Genomic DNA, 18,467 nt, shown 5'->3' on the forward strand with positions numbered 1-18,467 from the left:
TTACTCAAATATTTCAATTTAAGAGCAATTAAAATAAATGAGCACAAAATAAAAATATGGAAGTTCTGTTCGCTTAAACTTTGAATTTCTCAACCTAAAAATTGTAATGGAACTAATTACCTAAATTCTTTTGAGTTTTGCCAACTTGTTCGGGTTTACTGTGAAATTTCTTAGTGAAATATCTGGATGCATTACAGTAATTACAGTAGAGGGATGAATTGTGCTTAATGGTCATGGAAATAATGCCACGATGTTGAATAAAACAGCTTGAGTTTCACATAAAAGAAGGAAACGGCGTGTTTCACATGAAAGCACGACGCCCGCCGTCTCAGTACATGTTTTGCTGGCTGTGAAGCGTATATTTTCTGAGCAGCGGCAGGTGGGAGCTGCATTCAGAAGGGCTACTGAAACACTTCCTGTCCGCGGAGATCGACAAGGCCGAATTATATTCGGCCAGTTTTTCTTAGGCCGCTTGATCTAACGGTGGCTGTTGTTGTGACCTATTGTCTTGTCTGGAGTCTCGGGGCATCAATTATTCTTCGCCTTTTCTATTGGCTCCAAGAACAAAACAAAGCCTAAAGCAAAATGAGGGCCGGAGACGCAGGGTGGGAAATTAATGAAGGGCCCGTGAAGCAGTCCATCATGTGTTATGCTGGGCTTTGTGTTTCTGTCGCACAGGGTCCATCTCGCCAAATAAATCAGCTAGACACGTGCAAAGAAATGTTTCATGTTTGCTCATAAATAGGTTTTGCAGGACAGAGGTCAGGCTGTTTTGTTCTGTCAACTTTTTTACTGACCTTTTATTGGTACGTGGCTGCTGACGGTGCAGCAAACCCAGCTTGTTTAAAAATGTATCTTTAGTTTTATAATATTAACATTTAATTGCATAGACCTACATGAAATGTCCTCGTAATCTTTAATCAAAATAACTTCCCCTCCGTCTTGTCATGTTACCTTCATTTATATAGCACTTTTTACAATACAGATTGTATCAAAGATTTACAGTGATAATAGGACAATTTTTGTTTTGGCTGTACAGCAGCTCTTGAAGAAAGTCATTGTCTAGTTTAAGTAAGTTTTTGATTGATTCATTTCAGTTGTAAAAATCATTAGTTATTAAATTACACGAAACTTTTCAACTGAAAACAGAAAACGTTTAATGCACTCTGGCCATTTACACGACAATGGCGTTTTGGTGGCCTGAGAACGCAAACTTTGAAATGGGTTTCAAAGTGCAAGTGTTTGAAAATGATACTGTTATCATCTCCGTGTAAACTTCAAAAACATGAATCTGTGAAAACGGTGACGGCACGCAAATGCCTATTACTTGTTTAGTCTATTGAGGATGAGAATGTGACGTCAAGCATTTCATTCCGCGTTGCATTGTGGGAAGGTGTCGCCATCTTGGAAGGATACGCTATCCGTTGTCATGGTTACTTCGACAGTGAGACTGAGAGAAATAGCGACAGAGAGAGAGAGCAGCTTGATATTTGTTTGCATTTTTGCGAAAAGGCACAGTTTCTTGGGAATAAATGAAGGGGGAAGCAAAAGGAAAGGGGCTCTATCGGGAGAGACTAAATAAACAACATGGACCCGTACGACCTGCTACAGAATGGACAAAGACCCAAAGCACTACCACCTTTCACATACCCTGACAGTCAATTACCTGGTTTATGGTATCAGTGCCTAACCTTACTGCCTACACAATGCAAGAGTTCAGAAGCTTTAAGTCATTAGAAGCTTATGAACAATTCTGCTGCAGCTGGGTGCAAGACTTAAGGCCCTTACACACCGGGCCGAATATCGGCGCGCGTTATTCGGCAGTGTTTTTCAACGCGTTTTTTGTGTTCACACCCAAGCGATTTTCGCTGACGATGAGCCGAGTGAACATGCCAATTCATTCCCTTACATTAGATGGCGCTTAATGTAAAACAGAAATAGTCATATGTTGTAGTCGCTGTCGCGTTTGTCATATAGTTCTTTATGTTCCGACACCAACGAGACCAGCAGCTCTACATTCATCTTGCCTTGCATCTTCCTCGTCTTATTTCTTCCTGGCAGTGTAGACGCGACTTGGCGTATATCTTCTTCGCCGTTACATATGTGTGCTTGGCAAGACCGTTTTGTGTTTGAGCGCCCCCAAGTTGTGTTTTACTGTAACTTCAGAAGCTCCAGACACGTGAGTAAAAGCGCCAATCTCATTGGTCGGATAGTTTTTGACGCGGGGCGTCAAACCCAAAAAACGAATCCGAGGCGTTTTAAAAAAAAATTACGCTTTTACGTGTGGCATTTTTCGTGTCGGTGTGCACACTCACATTGGCGCCCTTTGTTTAGTCACGAGGCGTTAAATGTCGGCGAATATCGCGCGCGAAATTCGTCCCGGTGTGAACAGGCCTTCAGAAACCCCCAAACCTGTAACTTTAAACTGCGAGAGTTCAGTCATACTTGATGTTTCAGGCCTCATTCATATGTGGAAATAAATCTGATATGAATCAGATAGGTGCATTTGCACCTGCCGTGCAACGTTAAGCGGACAGATCGGACATTCCCCAGTCAATGCGAGTCGTACATCATTAAAAAAAAAGTGTCTTTTTAAAACATTTTGCGGTACAGATATCTATAACAAATTAAACAACTCTTGTTGAATAAGAGTATTTATTTCGTTCGTTTGTGTTAAAAGGCGAACTGTGCTGAAATTTGTTGTTTTCGAAATCATGCTTTGCTCGCTGTTGCTGCTGTCAGTTTATTGACAAGCAGTTTCTCTAAATAAAGCTGGCTAGCATTGTTATTTAGTCTCTCCCGATAGAACCCCTTTCATTTCTCTTCCTTCTCCATATCTTCCAAAGAAACTGCGGCATATCGCTAAAATGTAAACAAATACTAAGCTGCGCAGTCTCTCTCACTATTTCTGGAATGTTTAGTCGCCCCTCTGTGAAGTTCTGAAGGCGTTGCCCCTGGCAATCAATAGCATCATGGCCGACCGGCTCAGACCCCGCCCAAATCAACACTTGACTCCTCACTCTCGCAGGGGTGCCCAACCCTGCTCCTGCCGATCGACTGTCCTGCAGTTTATCTCCAACCCTAATCAAACACACCTGAAGCAACCAATTAAGGTCTTTAGATCACTTGAAAATTAAAGGCAGGGGTGTTTGATTAGGGTTGGAGATGAACTGTGCAGGACAGTCGATCGGCAGGAGCAGGGTTGGGCACCCCTGGTCTATAGGCATGCATGCTTGAATGCGTATGAGCGCGCGGCGGGTGCATAGTATTCGAAAGAGAATCCAATTAGGTACTTCAGTATTCTTTTTATCGTCAAGACCTATAATGCACACTTCATGTTACAGTGTTGACGCATCATTCATTATATTACACACACACAAAGTGGTGAGGGCAAACAACAAAAAAACAGATGATCAAAGTAAATGAGGAAATATAAGTCCAAAGTTTTTATTCAACTGAGATAGATAGGCTATAATCTTATTTTGTATGCTGGATAACTTAGCCTGTATTACAGTTTTCTTGATCTCCAGGGTTGTTTGTTTTAACTGATCGATTTTGAGAACCATTTTATGTTATTATTTGTAGATATGTTTCTGCATGTTGCCTTAAATGAGACTTAAGTTTATTTGTGAACGTGTACAAGTGCGTATCGTCACAGTTTGCACGCTTGAGTAGACGGAGTTATCGCGATGTGCTTCATTCACAGCAAACTAATGGTGTTGAGTTCTCATTCACTAATATTATCCTTTAAAGTACGAAACACACATACTGTTCTGAATGTTCACTTTTCTCTATATGAATCATCATTACTGAAACAAAGGTTGCAAAAGTGGGTTTCCTCAGTGATGCAATAGAACCACCATTTTTTGGTTCCCCAAAGAACCTTTAAATGGAACAGTCCTTAAAAGAAGGGTTTTTTTTTTTCTTAGAGTGAAGAAAGTCCCTTTCAAGGAAAGTCTGTTCACTCTGCGGTCATATTTGCGACGGCACTGGGCAGCTATTTCGGGCATCCAAGACCAAGTCCTATCTATTTGAATAGGGGAATAAAATCAGAAACAAAATCTGACATGTACTAAAAGTTGCAAAACTACTTAACCTGCCCAAAGAAAACAAATAAACAACAGAACAGTACACCAACTCCCTAACTAACCAAAAACAGGAGAAAAGATACAAAAATCAAACAGGCACCCACCTCCCTACAGCTTCCACATTTGGGCTTGTGAATGTAGTACCAGCAATAATAGACCTCAGTAGGCTACAATAAGCCTTAGCTTGGTGAGAAATATTGCAGTCTTGATACAATATAACAGCAAAAACAAAAGCAGGTGAGGGACACAACACTCTGGAAGGCAAGCTTCAGTCCGAATGTCCTCCCAATAGTGATGTGACATTTGAACCGAGGCATCGGAGCTTGTGTCGAGAAAAAATGGGCGTGCCAGATGAAGCCGCGATTCGAGGCTTGTGTTGTTAACGTGAAAATCACGTGACTAATGACAAACGAGGCCTCGGTTTGTGTGCATACGTCATCGGTTCGGTCTGAGTGTCGCTTCTGGATAAAGGGGGTTCGAAACTCGCGCCACCTTGTGGCTCTTTTAGGAGTAGTAGAAGCAGGTGTAGTGTGTCTGAGTCAGAGTTAGAGAAATCTCATTGTTGTTATTGTGTCATATATGTGTTAGGGCTGTATATTATTACACTATATCAGGTTAGAATAATTGTTAATAATAATGAATAATTGTTATTATTAATTATTGTAGCTATATTATAGTCTTGTTATATTAATTAGATAAGATTATTTGGATTGCTTTGGATTTTTGGTAGCTTAGATTCTTGGATCTGGACTGGACTGCTTTTTAATTTGGATTGCCCTTTTGGATTTGTTTGCTTTTTATGACATCTTCCTTTTTCATGGTAATGGAGCCAGCAAGAAAGAGGAAATCCTCCCCTGTCTGGGCTCAACAGAAGCATCAGTATCTTCATTTATACCCGCTGGCACTGACATTTTATGTTCCCCTGCATCCTCTGTTCCTTGTGAAAGGATATTTTTCCAAGGCTGGTGAGGTTTTGTCCAAGAAGAGGAATTGTCTAGACCCCAACACTTCAAAAAATTCATTTTCTCAATAAAAATCTATTGCAATCCTTCCTCCATCCACCCCAAACTGCAGTGTTTACTGCAGTTTACTTTATTACACTTCCTCGAGTCCCTCCACCATAAGCACTGCACTCAACACAGTCACTTTTGTTGTTAATACTGTCCCTATCCAATATTTTTTGGAATAATTAATTAACTGTGTGTGTGACAGTCTCTGTACAATGCAGACAGAGAAATATACACGTTTCATTTCATACCCAGGCAATGGACAAATGTCTGCACAGATCTCTTTATTATTGCAAATGAAAGGTTACAGAGACATTAACTCATATTTAGAAGAAGATAAATAAATAAAACATTGCGGGAGGGGGGCGGGTCATTGGTTCAGAATGAATTAATTTGCCTGCAATTTCTTTGCACAATAGCTAGGTGTCACTAGTGAGCAATGCTGAATGCAGCTTCGAGTAATGAACCTTTGGTTGAAGCAATGGCCTGCGAGGTCTCAGTGGTTCAGGAAGCCTCATCTTGCCATCACTACCTCCCAAGCCTCTTTTGATCGTGCAGCTTCTCCAGCATAACGAGCAGCAGGTGTGAGCGATCACCTCTCTCTCCCGCACCTGGTAGATCAGCAGAGACACAGAGAGAGAAAGAAAAAAAAAAAAACACCAGCACTACCATAATACAACCACGAAATGTAACACTTTCTATATCTGTAGTCTTTGGTGAAGAGCATTAACCTAATTATTATAATTAAACTAACCATTTTCCACACCTATATTTCTAACATGAAATGTACTGTTTTGTCATTTTGAAGAAAAAATAAATGTGAATAATAAAATAACCTTTTTCCAATAAAGAATCTTTTGTGCAATGGAAAGATTATGTGGATGTTAATGGTTCTTCATGGAACGACAGATACCTAAGAACCTTTAAGAGTATGTGAGTCTTATATTCATAAACTTTGTATTATCACTAATTATCAGTGCATGGTTAGCATGAATGTAAAAACAAGCCTGAATCAGCCATGCACAAGTTATTTCAGTGAAGCTGATAAAGCGGTTAGAATCCATTGTACAGCTCACTGATTCGTTTGTAGCCTTTTCTCACTCCCTAAAACAGTAACAAGATACTTTAGAGAACAACAGGAGCATGGAATGAAGTGAATATTGACCTAGAAACCACCTACAAAATCATCCTATTTTTTTCCATTACGACAAGTGAGAAAACAAGAGTGTGTGGCATACTTGGAAAGGCAGTGTTAACATTATTCTAAGCATCTCATTTTGTGTTCAATATATTAATGTTCAATGTTCTATATAGAAGCTTAAATGGTTCCTTCAGGCGCTTTCTACATAGAACCTTTTAGGGGTTCCATCATGGGATCATTTTATGGATTTAGTTTTAAATAATGAATTTGTTTTAATTAATTTTTAATTTGAATTAAATTGTATTAATTAAGCAGCTCGTAAACCTACTTCATCACTAGAAAACCTTGAAAGTATATACACTCACCGGCCACTTTATTAGGTACACCTGTCCAACTGCTCGTTAACACTTAATTTCTAAGCAGCCAATCACATGGCGGCAACTCAGTGCATTTAGGCATGTAGACATGGTCAAGACAATCTCCTGCAGTTTAAACCGAGCATCAGTATGGGGAAGAAAGTTGATTTGAGTGACTTTGAACGTGGCATGATTGTTGGTGCCAGAAGGGCTGGTCTGAGTATTTCAGAAACTGCTAATCTACTGGGATTTTCACGCACAACCATCTCTAGGGTTTACAGAGAATGGTCCGAAAAAGAAAAAACATCCAGTGAGCGGCAGTTCTGTGGGCGGAAATGCCTTGTTGATGCCAGAGGTCAGAGGAGAATGGCCAGACTGGTTCGAGCTGATAGAAGGGCAACAGTGACTGAAATAACCACTCGTTACAACCGAGGTATGCAGCAAAGCATTTGTGAAGCCACAACACGCACAACCTTGAGGCGGATGGGCTACAAAAGCAGAAGACTCCACCGGGTACCACTCATCTCCACTACAAATAGGAAAAAGAGGCTACAATTTGCAAGAGCTCACCAAAATTGAAGAGTTGAAGACTGGAAAAATGTTGCCTGGTCTGATGAGTCTCGATTTCTGTTGAGACATTCAGATGTTAGAGTCAGAATTTGGCGTAAACAGAATGAGAACATGGAACCATCATGCCTTGTTACCACTGTGCAGGCTGGTGGTGGTGGTGTAATGGTGTGGGGGATGTTTTCCTGGCACACTTTAGGCCCCTTAGTGCCAATTGGGCATCGTTTAAATGCCACGGCCTACCTGAGCATTGTTTCTGACCATGTCCATCCCTTTATGGCCACCATGTACCCATCCTCTGATGGCTACTTCCACTATGTCACAAAGCTCGAATCATTTCAAATTGGTTTCTTGAACATGACAATGAGTTCACTGTACTAAAATGGCCTCCACAGTCACCAGATCTCAACCCAATAGAGCATCTTTGGAATGTGGTGGAACGGGAGATTCGCATCATGGATGTGCAGCCGACAAATCTGCGGCAACTATGTGATGCCATCATGTCAATATGGACCAAACTCCCTGAGGAATGCTTCCAGCACCTTGTTGAATCTATGCCACGAAGAATTGAGGCAGTTCTGAAGGCAAAAGGGGGTCCAACCCGTTACTAGCATGGGGTACCTAATAAAGTGGCCGGTGAGTGTATATCTTTATATAGAACCATTTTAGCATAAATAACTTTAAAAAATTTGTCAAGAACCATATAGAACCCCATTAAACTTTTTTTTTTTTTAAAGGAACACGCCGACTTTTTGGGACTTTAGCTTATTCACGTATCCCCCAGAGTTAGATAAGTCCATACATACCTTTTTCATCTCCGTGCGTGCTGTAACTCTGTCTGACGCACCCACCGCTAGCCTAGCTTAGCACAAAGACTGGATTTAAATGGCTCCAGCTAGCATACTAATCCCAATAAGTGACAAAATAACGCAAACATTTTCCTATTTACATGTTGTGATTTGTATAGTCACAGAGTGTACAAATAACAAGGTCATATGAGACACAGCCATCTTTTAACCGTATACATATTGGGAACTATATTCTCAGAAGGCGAAGCACTGCTACTTGGGCGGATTACCGCAGCACCTGAGACGCACCGTGGTGAGGAGCAGAGAGTTCGTTCAGAGTTGGATAGAGTCAGCAATTAGATAGTAAAAGCATAGTTTACAATCATGGGTGTTCGCTATTGTAAAGAGCTGCGACAATAAACAGGGGAGACCAGGTAACACCATGATGTTTCACAGAATTCCAACCAAAAACGCTGACCTGATGAATAAATGGCTAAGTTGCTCTGGATATAAAGTTAGAACCAAACACACCTGAAGAGATCATCAAGGACCATCGTGTTTGCTCAGTACATTTCACTGAGGACGACTATTTTGAAAAATGGAATTTGCCACACGGACCATGAAACGTGTGCTGAAGGATACGGGGCCATCCCATCGATAGCACAGACAGGACAAAGTGGATCACCTGCGGCTGCGGTAAGTGTTCCGTTATGTTTTTAGATGACTTAGCCTACTGTAACAGTGCCATTAGCCATATCTAAAGTGACACTATTATAAGGCTGGTCACTACTATTGCAGTTGTTCCCGGTCTCCATGTAACCCCTGTAAGGCACCATTCACATATAGCGCCTAAAAACGCGTAGAAAACGCTAGGCGCGCCGCGTTCTCCTTTTTCCAAAGCGCTAGGGCTGTTGCGCTCCGGTTGTTTCTTGCCACGTGACCTACGGATGCAGCGCGGATACGCTTGGAAAAAACGAGCGCGTCGCTTCCATTATGAGCGCGCTTTCCGCGCGCCTACATTTGAAATAACGAACTTGAGCGCGCAAAAGACGCGATATGTGATTAGGCCCTAATGTTAGTATTTGTCACGAACGCGCGCTTTCACCCCAGTAACAAATGAGCGGAGCTAGAGGTAAACTCAGGACTGTATCCTTCACCTTGCTATAATGAATCGGATTTTTTTTTTTTTCTTCGGAGAAACAGTGACCTTGTCCAGTACGGGTAGGCTACTGTCTGGGGGTTCATTGTGCAAAAACTATTTGCCTTGTGCTATTACTTTCCCCTTATTCTAGCCTATTGTAATGCAATTATCTAATTACTGTATTATATGCTGTTGAATACATTTGGTTCAGCTGTAATAAATTGCATTTAAAATATATCGATTCCTGTAATAATACTTCTTTATTTGTGTTCTGTGATATTTATTAATCAGGATGCGTTTTTGGTTGGAATTATATGAAACATCATTGTATTACCTGGTCTCCCCTGTTTATTGTCGCAGCTCTTTACAATACAGCGAACACCCATGATTGTAAACTATGCTTTTACTATCTAGTGATTGCTGACTCTATTACTCCAACTCTGAACGAACTCTCTGCTCCTCACCACGGTGCATGCTGCGGTAATCACTCTTCCCAAGTAGCAGTGCTTCGCCTTCTGAGAATATAGTTCCCAATATTTATACGGTTAAAAGATGGCTGTGTCTCATATGACCTTGTTATTTGTACACTCTGTGACTATACAAATCACAACATGTAGGAAAATGTTTGCGTTATTTTGTCACTTATAGACCTTATTCGCAAACACCGGAAGTAGCTAACCGCGGCCATATTGTTGACATGACATCTGTCCTGCTGCCTCTAGTAGCCACGCGCAGATTTGAGTTGAGAGGAGCAGTAACGTTAGCCTAATGGCTTCATCTCGTCGGTATCAAGAGAAGATAAGCTTTATTGGTGTGGACCCACATCAAATAGACCCAAGATCCGTCCTTATTGCCAGCCGTAACTTATCCGAATATTTATAACTAACTTATCTCGTTCATACAGTATCCGTATAAGTTACAAACTACAATTTACCTCAACAAGGCAACATAATGAACGACACTCGTCTCATTCGTGGAGGTGGAAAAACAAGTTCTTTGTGACATGCAAGATTTGTTGTATTAAAATGTAAATGCAAAAGAAAAGGCATGAGAGTCGGTTGTTTTTGTCAATTTTAAGTTTTAATTTAAAATGTTTGCGATTTTAATATAAGTACATGGTTACATATTTGACCACTTGCTTGAGCAACTTAATATATAGAAGTAATGCATGGAATAATTGGCTTACGTTGTTAAAATAGTGAGTATGTGTTAAAATAAAAATAGTGAGAAACGTTACCGGGGTGTTTGTGGTACAGCCGCGGATCAGTTACGCACTGCAAACACAGCATATAAACCATTATAGCGCGTCCTGCTTCTGTATACGCACCGCACACACATTGCACACGGATCATGTGTGAAACCTGTGGTAAAATGATGGGAACAGACTTTTCTGTGGGGAGTTGGCTGAAAGTTTAGCCTATTTATCCTAGCTAGCCTCTCCTACGCTGGCTCAACTCTGTCTCCTTCCCTTCACGTTTTCTGACAGTCGGTAGCTTATCGCATAAAAACTAACTCCGGGGTTCTTATTGCTGTTGTTAGAACAGCCGTGTATTACACAACACACCATCACGCTGTTTAAAAAAAAAATACAGTGATAATACCATGGATAATACCGACGCTGCCTCGCTTGTCAATTGACAGACTGACAGTTGCCGTGGTTTCTATGTCAACAATATGGCCGCCGCAAACATTGATGACGCAGATCGAATAACATCTATTGGGATTAGTATGCTAGCTGGAGCCATTTACATCCAGTCTTTGTGCTAAGCTAGGCTAGCGGTGGGTGCGTCAGACAGAGTTACAGCACGCACGGAGATGAAAAAGGTATGTATGGACTTATCTAACTCTGGGGGATACGGTGAATAAGCTAAAGTCCCAAAAAGTTGGCGTGTTCCTTTAAGAGTGATACAGTTTGAAATGACAAGACGGTGAATAGCCTAAGTAAAGTAAGAATTTTAATTATTTGTTAACTATCAACAATTCCTCGAAGGAGTAGTTTTATTCGAGATGTTGGAAATGTGGTCGAAAAGAGAGCAAATCAACGACCTCATGGCGTTAAAACTGCTATTAACGCGTTTCAAATGTAATCGTCATGCATTAAACAATCTTACTGAGACCCTTTACAGGCCTGTTAAGCATTTAAATGTATGCAAACTGTGTCAATTTCTTTGCAGACATGAAAATCAAACAATGGTAAAAGAAAGAGCTCATAAAGTTGATATATTATGCTGTGTGGGTTTGTGCGTCAGATTAATGGCTGGTTTAAATCTTGAAATATGTGTATGATGTCAGTTTTCAGCCGTCCAACACATGTTTCCTGGACACGGTTGAAGACCACATGAGCGCCATGAAAATCCCGCTTGACCCAGAAAGTCTCTCTCTTTCGGTGATGAGTTTGACAGAAATGAGAAATTTCTTGCGTTTTTAATGGGTTCCAGCTAAAGCATGACAACTTGAATGGAAATATTAAAATTTGTTTAATTAGTACATTTTTCCCCACTTCCAAACTTAGACAGATACCATCACTTGTGTTGTCAGCCCGTTCGCATCTTTATCTTCTTACGAGAATGTCTCTTTTTGTGCCGGAGATAAGGCGTTTAATTTCAGAGATTACTTTTTTGATGTGAGAAATGAGAACGAGAAGGAAACGCAAGATAATTTTTTGTCAGCTGTGATCTTATTTTGTCTATGTTTTATTGCTGACTTTGGAATCAAAGATGATTTTTATGAGACTGGAGATGATGAGGGTTTGATCGTCTTATCAGCTGCTGCTGGTCTCAGAACACTTTCTTTATTCAGCTTATTTTAGTTTGGATCAGAATTATCCTCAGTAATCAAAATCTAGCAGGCTGATGTCCTAGACAGCATTTCTACCCCTCAACGCAATCGAACACGGAAAACAATTTTTCCTCAAAATCCGCATTGAAAGTAACAGAAAATTCTGTCATTATTTACTCACTTTTGTGTCATTCCAAAAAAAGCTAAATCTTTGAAGAATCTTAAGGCAATTCTTTTTTCCATAGAACAGTTCATAGTCATGAATTATGTGTCCAGAATGCAAAAAAATGTATGTCCAATTCAGATACTACAAAAACCAATGCCATTCTTGGATTGAGCTGGTATGAATTGAGGAGATGGTTATCAATGAATAATGACTTAAATTTGGGTCTGTTTTCTCAAACAACAATATCATATGAATTGAGAACCATAAATCAAATATAAATAGAAACAATAAATTAAATATAGAACAATTTGTATAGATTACTTTTGGAGCTCATCATTTATTATGAACTGTCATTGTATGGAAAAGACCTGTAAAATACTGTATTTAATTAAGTGTAAAATACTGTCAAATTGATGATTTTTGCAAGTAAAAACTATGAAATGCCATATGATTTACAGTAAAAAAAAAAACAATAAAAAAGCTCTATTACAAATCACATATGATTACATATAATTTTGTTTCTTCAAATTTTTTGTTACTTGTACTGTATATTAGTGTTTTGTTACATTTTATGTTGTGCAGTGTTTGGTAACGCTTCCTTTTACAGTACAGTACTTACGTGTACTTACAGTGTACTTACCTAGAAAGTACTGGCTAATATAAGGTAAGTACATGGGTTAGGGGTAGGTTTAGGGGTAGGTTCAGGGTTAGTACCTAGTTATTACCCAGTAATTATAATTACTATAATAAGTACATAGTAAGTACATGGGTAACAGGACTGTAAAAGGAAGCGTTACCCAGTGTTTATTGCATTATTTTAGTGTCATGTTACCCTAATGCTGTTTTGTCTTTGTATGTATGATCCTGTGCACCGTCTATATACAAGTATTGACCACGTTTTATCAACAGGCTGTGCCACTTGTACTATTGTGTTGGTTATTGGTACATTTTGGGGGAAAAGCAGATTTTGAAGAACATATGTTAGCATTATATCACTGAAATACGGTATTACGACTGTCAGGGTTAAGTCGCAACAATAAAAAGAGAAAGAAAATAAAACATACAAACTCCCCGCACAGCTGTCAGACCAAGAAATAAAAATCCACATTAAACAAAAATAGCTTTGATAAACATTGTATTGTGATATTAAAAATTGTTGAGAGCTTCAGAGTAACAAAAAAAAAAGGTGTGTAGACTTCAGGGTGACCCTGCATGGGCCCAAATTAAGAAACAAATGGAGACAATTTCAAAACAGAAAAGAAAAGAAAAAATGAGTGAGTGAATGTTATCTCACAAAAGAAAAGGGCAGGTCATCCCTACAAAGAACACTGCTTGACATATACAACAATCATGTGACAATAACATTATTGGTCTGGCGGCTGGTGGGGAGAGAGGAAAGGCACGACCGGCCCAAAGTCGCAGCACCTCCTTTTTTAAGGTTTTAAGCCTGCTGCGATCAGTGCAATCCAATCCAATGGAATCAGGCAAAGCAGGCAATGTTTTATTACACAAATGCTTCATCCTAAACAATAAAGAGTCAACATTTACTCATCTTCATGTCATTCCAAACTGAAGCACAAAATTCGATTAGCAGAATGTTCATGCTGATTTTGTCCTAATGAAAGCCGATTTAGGGCAATGACAAGAAACATCAGAAAATCCTTTTTTCTGTCTTCTGCCATAGCAAACCAATCTCATTCACATTTGTTCATGTGAAAAGATGTGCAGTAGTGGCCAAAAGTGATGTTCGGCCTAGGAAATGTGACCCTTCATTCAAATAATATTAAATTAAATTGAGTCAATTGTTTTATTTGTGATAACCCAATGAAACATGCCAAATTGTACAGACTTCATTTATGGCCAGGCTGTCATACAAAGAAATTATGAACACATGAAAAAAGCAAGAGAAAATCAACAAAATGTGTTGTCAATGGATGCTTCTGCCTGTGAGCTTTTTGTTTTTCTATGCATTTTTTTTTTTTGGCATAGTAAAATAAAACCTGTATAGCTGTTTTTTTGCCAAATAATTTTGTCAGATAAATACCTTAAGCAAGTTTAATGTTTGTTCTTCCCTCATATTTAAAATAATATGGTTATATCATATTTTGATGGTTTAATCGAACTTGTGGGTCATTTAAAACAAATATCCCCTCCAGACATCACTTTTGGCCACTACTTACTAAATGGCTTTGATTCTCGTGTGTCACATAACCAGTTGCATACACTAAGTCTGATATGTGCAACTTAAAGTCTGTTCTTCACACTGATGTCAAAAGACTTGGAATATAGTGTATTTGGAGTACAATCATATACATTTTTAATTTCATTGTGTGGAAAAGAGCAGCGTGAACATTCTTCTAAACATCTGTTTTTGTTTTCTTTAGTCTAACAGGTTTGGAGCGACATCAAGGTGAGTAAATGATCACTGAATTGGTGACAGAATTGTCTGAACTGTTCCCAAGTCAAGGGCCGTCACTGCAGGTTTATTGGTCTGTTGGAAGGAATGTATTAACCGATTTGACTTCAATGATTTGAGTATTTTGAAGCGTAACTAAGTGGTCAAAACATCACTGTTCAGTGTGGTTTTGTTTAAGGGATCGAAATCCGTGTGACTACAGGCAGAGTGCGGGTGAAGTTTTGCAATGGTGAAATTTTCAATGGGTTTCCATAGAAACCAAACAGTTTTCCTCTTTTGGCTCTTTATCAGTCAGTGAGTCATGCCACACCAGATGAGTTATTTGTGGTTGTGTGTGTGTGTGTCCAGTAAGACTGTTTTGGGATTTTATTTATTCATGTTGACTTTGATTACAGGAACATATGACCAACACATTCTACTTACTCCCCTCCATCTCTCTGTCTGGCACTTTGTCTCGCTCACTCTGTCAATGAGATGCATCAGGAATAGGAAGTGGAGTTTCGTGGTTGAGATGATGTCAGATGTTCTGCATGTGTTTGTGTGGATGCAGATATTAGATTATTTATTCTCATCAACTGAATGCTGTAGAAACACATAACCTGCATCCATTATTTAGGACCTGCTGTTTTGATGCAATATATGCAAATAGTGGAATTTTTCAGAGTAAACCTTTGTTGTGCAACACTTTGTTTGCCAAAAATAAATAAAAGGAATTGTTAATTTTCATTTGATTATATTTTAAAAGATTAAATTGTTAATGTTTTATGCCTGCATTTGGTTACCACCATTTCATTTTTATATAACAATTGTTTTAAATCATAAATCCTGAAAAATTAAAACACAACAGAATGTCTGCAAAATAAGACATTTCATAGGGCACTATTATATAGTTGCAATCGAAATTATTCAACCCCCATTGCAAATCAGGTTTATTGGCAAAATTTACAGACTTTCAGCTGTTTGCAATTGTAACAAGTTGGGAAGAGAGAAATATTATTTGTATTTTATTTTTATATGATGAACTTCCCAAAACTTATCTGTCTAGCTAAAACTAACTAAAGGACTTTCGGTTTAGTTTTGTATTGGAAACTTGTGCGAGTGAGTCATTCAGTGTTGTTGTGGTTGGGAACTATCAATTGAGGTGTTTCGTTGAGTGGGACGCTTATCAGTGTTGCGCGCTATGCCTTTAGAGAGTGCGTGAGTTACGTCAGCTTCAGATCGCAAATGGACGCTGGCGAGGCAAGACCATAGACAGTATAAGAAGTGGACAGAGCCATCTCATTGGAACTCAGTTGAGACAGTTGAAGCCCATTTTTAGCGATTTTTGAGCACTTCCGTTCCTGACGCGCAGACTCAAACCGACTCAAACTAAGCTTGATGACGTGAGCAACCTGTCTGACAGACGTTAATCTTCTAGTAGCTGTGTGTGAAAATTGCCAACGTTAATCTTGCAGAGACGGGGTACTTGAGCAAAGAGTTCTTTGGCGTGAGTGAGCAGGAGTAAGTATTCCGTTGCTTTTATGGACTCATTATCTATGGGCTTCTCCCTTGACGGGACGTCCCCCCGATTGCCTGCGAGCTTCTCCTCCTGTCTGTACGGTAATTTCTGTACAGCGCGACAGAGAGTCGAGTGGTTATGACGCAATCGTTAGCCTATTTTTACAAAATCTGTTTCTACGGGGCCATAATGTAACATAGAAGGTAATGGAGCCCTTTATACATTGTCGTGTTTCTTTAGAAATAAATAATGGACAAATTGAGTCTTTAAATGCCTCAGATGTAAAGTTATTCGCTGTCAAAGGGACGCCAAAATGAATGGGAGTCAATGGAAATGCTAACGCAAGTGAAGTTCTGCTACAACATGGCGGCACCCGGCCGGCTTCAACTTCCGGTCGATGGATTACCCCCTTGGGCAAGACGCGCTTTTTTCTTCTTCTCACTCTTTCCACTACAGTCCGTAGCTTTTTCCTCTTTGTCGCCATCTCTGTTCGAAATCTGTAACTGCAGTGATTCGCGGAATTATCAACTTTACGTGAGTTGTACATTGGCATGAAACAGCGCGGATGAACACATTGTTTTGAGGAGAGTGCTGCCGTTACACGAACTATTGAAATGTCTTACCTGTCCAGCAGAAAAAAAGCCGTCTCTGCGTGCGTTTTGAACCCCTTCAAGTCACGGAGTTCACGCCACCTTTCAAAAGCCCTGCCGATGTTTATTCTTGTTTTCGCGAGGCCACGGTTGCAGTCTCTTTTTTTCTCTACCCACTCAGAAGTCCGAATTCTTTTTGGTTTTACAACTGTTGAATCTACAGTTGTCACTGGTGATTGTCGATTCCTTTCTAGATCCGCCATAATTTTAATTATTGTGCTGTGAGAAAAGGCTAAAAATGACCACCTCCAACATGATCACACGCAATATAACCTGCTTGCCGGGGCTCCTTCTTCGTGTGTACAGATGTGACGTAATGACGCAAAGACATGCTCGAATTTCCCGCGGAAACCCACCAGTACCACTGGAATTAAAAGCATTATTACAAGCTAACCGTTTTGAATCGAGAAAAGGTAAGCAGATATTTTTGAACACTGGATGATTATGTTTTTTATTATTATTATTATTTTGGATATTTTTAACTCAAAAAAGTTACGGACTGCAGCTTTAATATTGTTGTTTAAAAGTGTTCATTCGGTTAAAGTTCATTAAATATTAAGCACAATGTGTTACTGAATCGATTATACACATGTATGTTGTGTATTGTGAGTTTTATGTGAGTTTTATCTGACGCACGTGGAGCTAACTAATTAGTGATTTGTGCACAGTGTATAACGTGGAAAGAGGTTGGCGCAACGGGGTAATATTGTGATCAAGTTGTCCCATATGTTTCCAGGTATGTTCAATTCTTCAATTTAACCAGTATAAAGTGATCTAATTTGGGTCTATAATGTATATGTGGATTGTGTTTTTGAACAGATGTATTTTATCTTTATTTCTCATTCTGTAATACATTTTATTGTTTAACTTCCATCTATTACGCTGGCCTTGCGGTTCTATAGAGTATAATGTAAATGTGCCTGATGTTTTGAGGGGATATTTGTTTGTCGATCTGTACAAACATTATTCTTATATGTTATTAATGATATGTTTGAAGAATACACATCCAGCCATTTTATTACTTACTTAATTTTTTTCCTTTAACAACAGTAATGCTTTATCTGCTTTAATGTGTAGGCTATTACATAATGTTAAACATGTATACAATTGAGTTACGTCAGCTTGAGATCGCAAATGGACGCTGGCGAGTGTATAACGTGGAAAGAGGTTGGCGCAACGGGGTAATATTGTGATCAAGTTGTCCCATATGTTTCCAGGGTCAATAAATACAGTCGTTTTGAAGCCATCCTGCTGTCTGCTGTGTGGAATTCCTTATGTACAGAACTGGATCTGCTACATAAAACTGGTGCCGTGACCTTCTTGGATACATCTGATCAGCCACTACCGATCGCCGGGTGTTGTTCGTTTACGTGGAACTGTTGCTGTGACTTCCCTGGATTTTGAAAGCCAACCGCAGTCTTCTGCCAGGTGTCAAGCCGTGGATCAAGTCCTGCCTTCCAGTGTCAGCTAATGAACTTTCCTTTTTTCAGTTATATTCAGTTTCTCTTACATTCTTAACATTGACTTTCGACTCAGACATTGAATCACTAAGACATTGAATCAATTAATTCTGTTATATGCTAGTGACCAGTATGGACAGTGAGATGTACAATATGTCTACACCAGTCTTGGGGAGGGGTAGAGGTTTCATCAGCTCAGATGGTGTTGTGAGACGTAAAGAAAACGAGCAAATTGGCGATATCAATTTAGGCTTTTCACAAATGGAAGGAAAAGTCAACGCTGGTGCTTCATCTTTTACACCTGCCCCAATCTGTGATGATTCTCGTTTGCAGATAACAGAGCTACTTGAGGAGCTTGGTAGCTTGGTAGCCAGATTGGTGACAGTATTTTGGACAGGCTCTTAGCTGATC

The sequence above is a fragment of the Rhinichthys klamathensis genome, unplaced genomic scaffold (assembly GCF_029890125.1).
Source record: "Rhinichthys klamathensis goyatoka isolate OS25496 unplaced genomic scaffold, OSU_Roscu_1.1 h1tg000042l_1, whole genome shotgun sequence".
Lineage (NCBI taxonomy): Eukaryota > Metazoa > Chordata > Actinopteri > Cypriniformes > Leuciscidae > Rhinichthys > Rhinichthys klamathensis.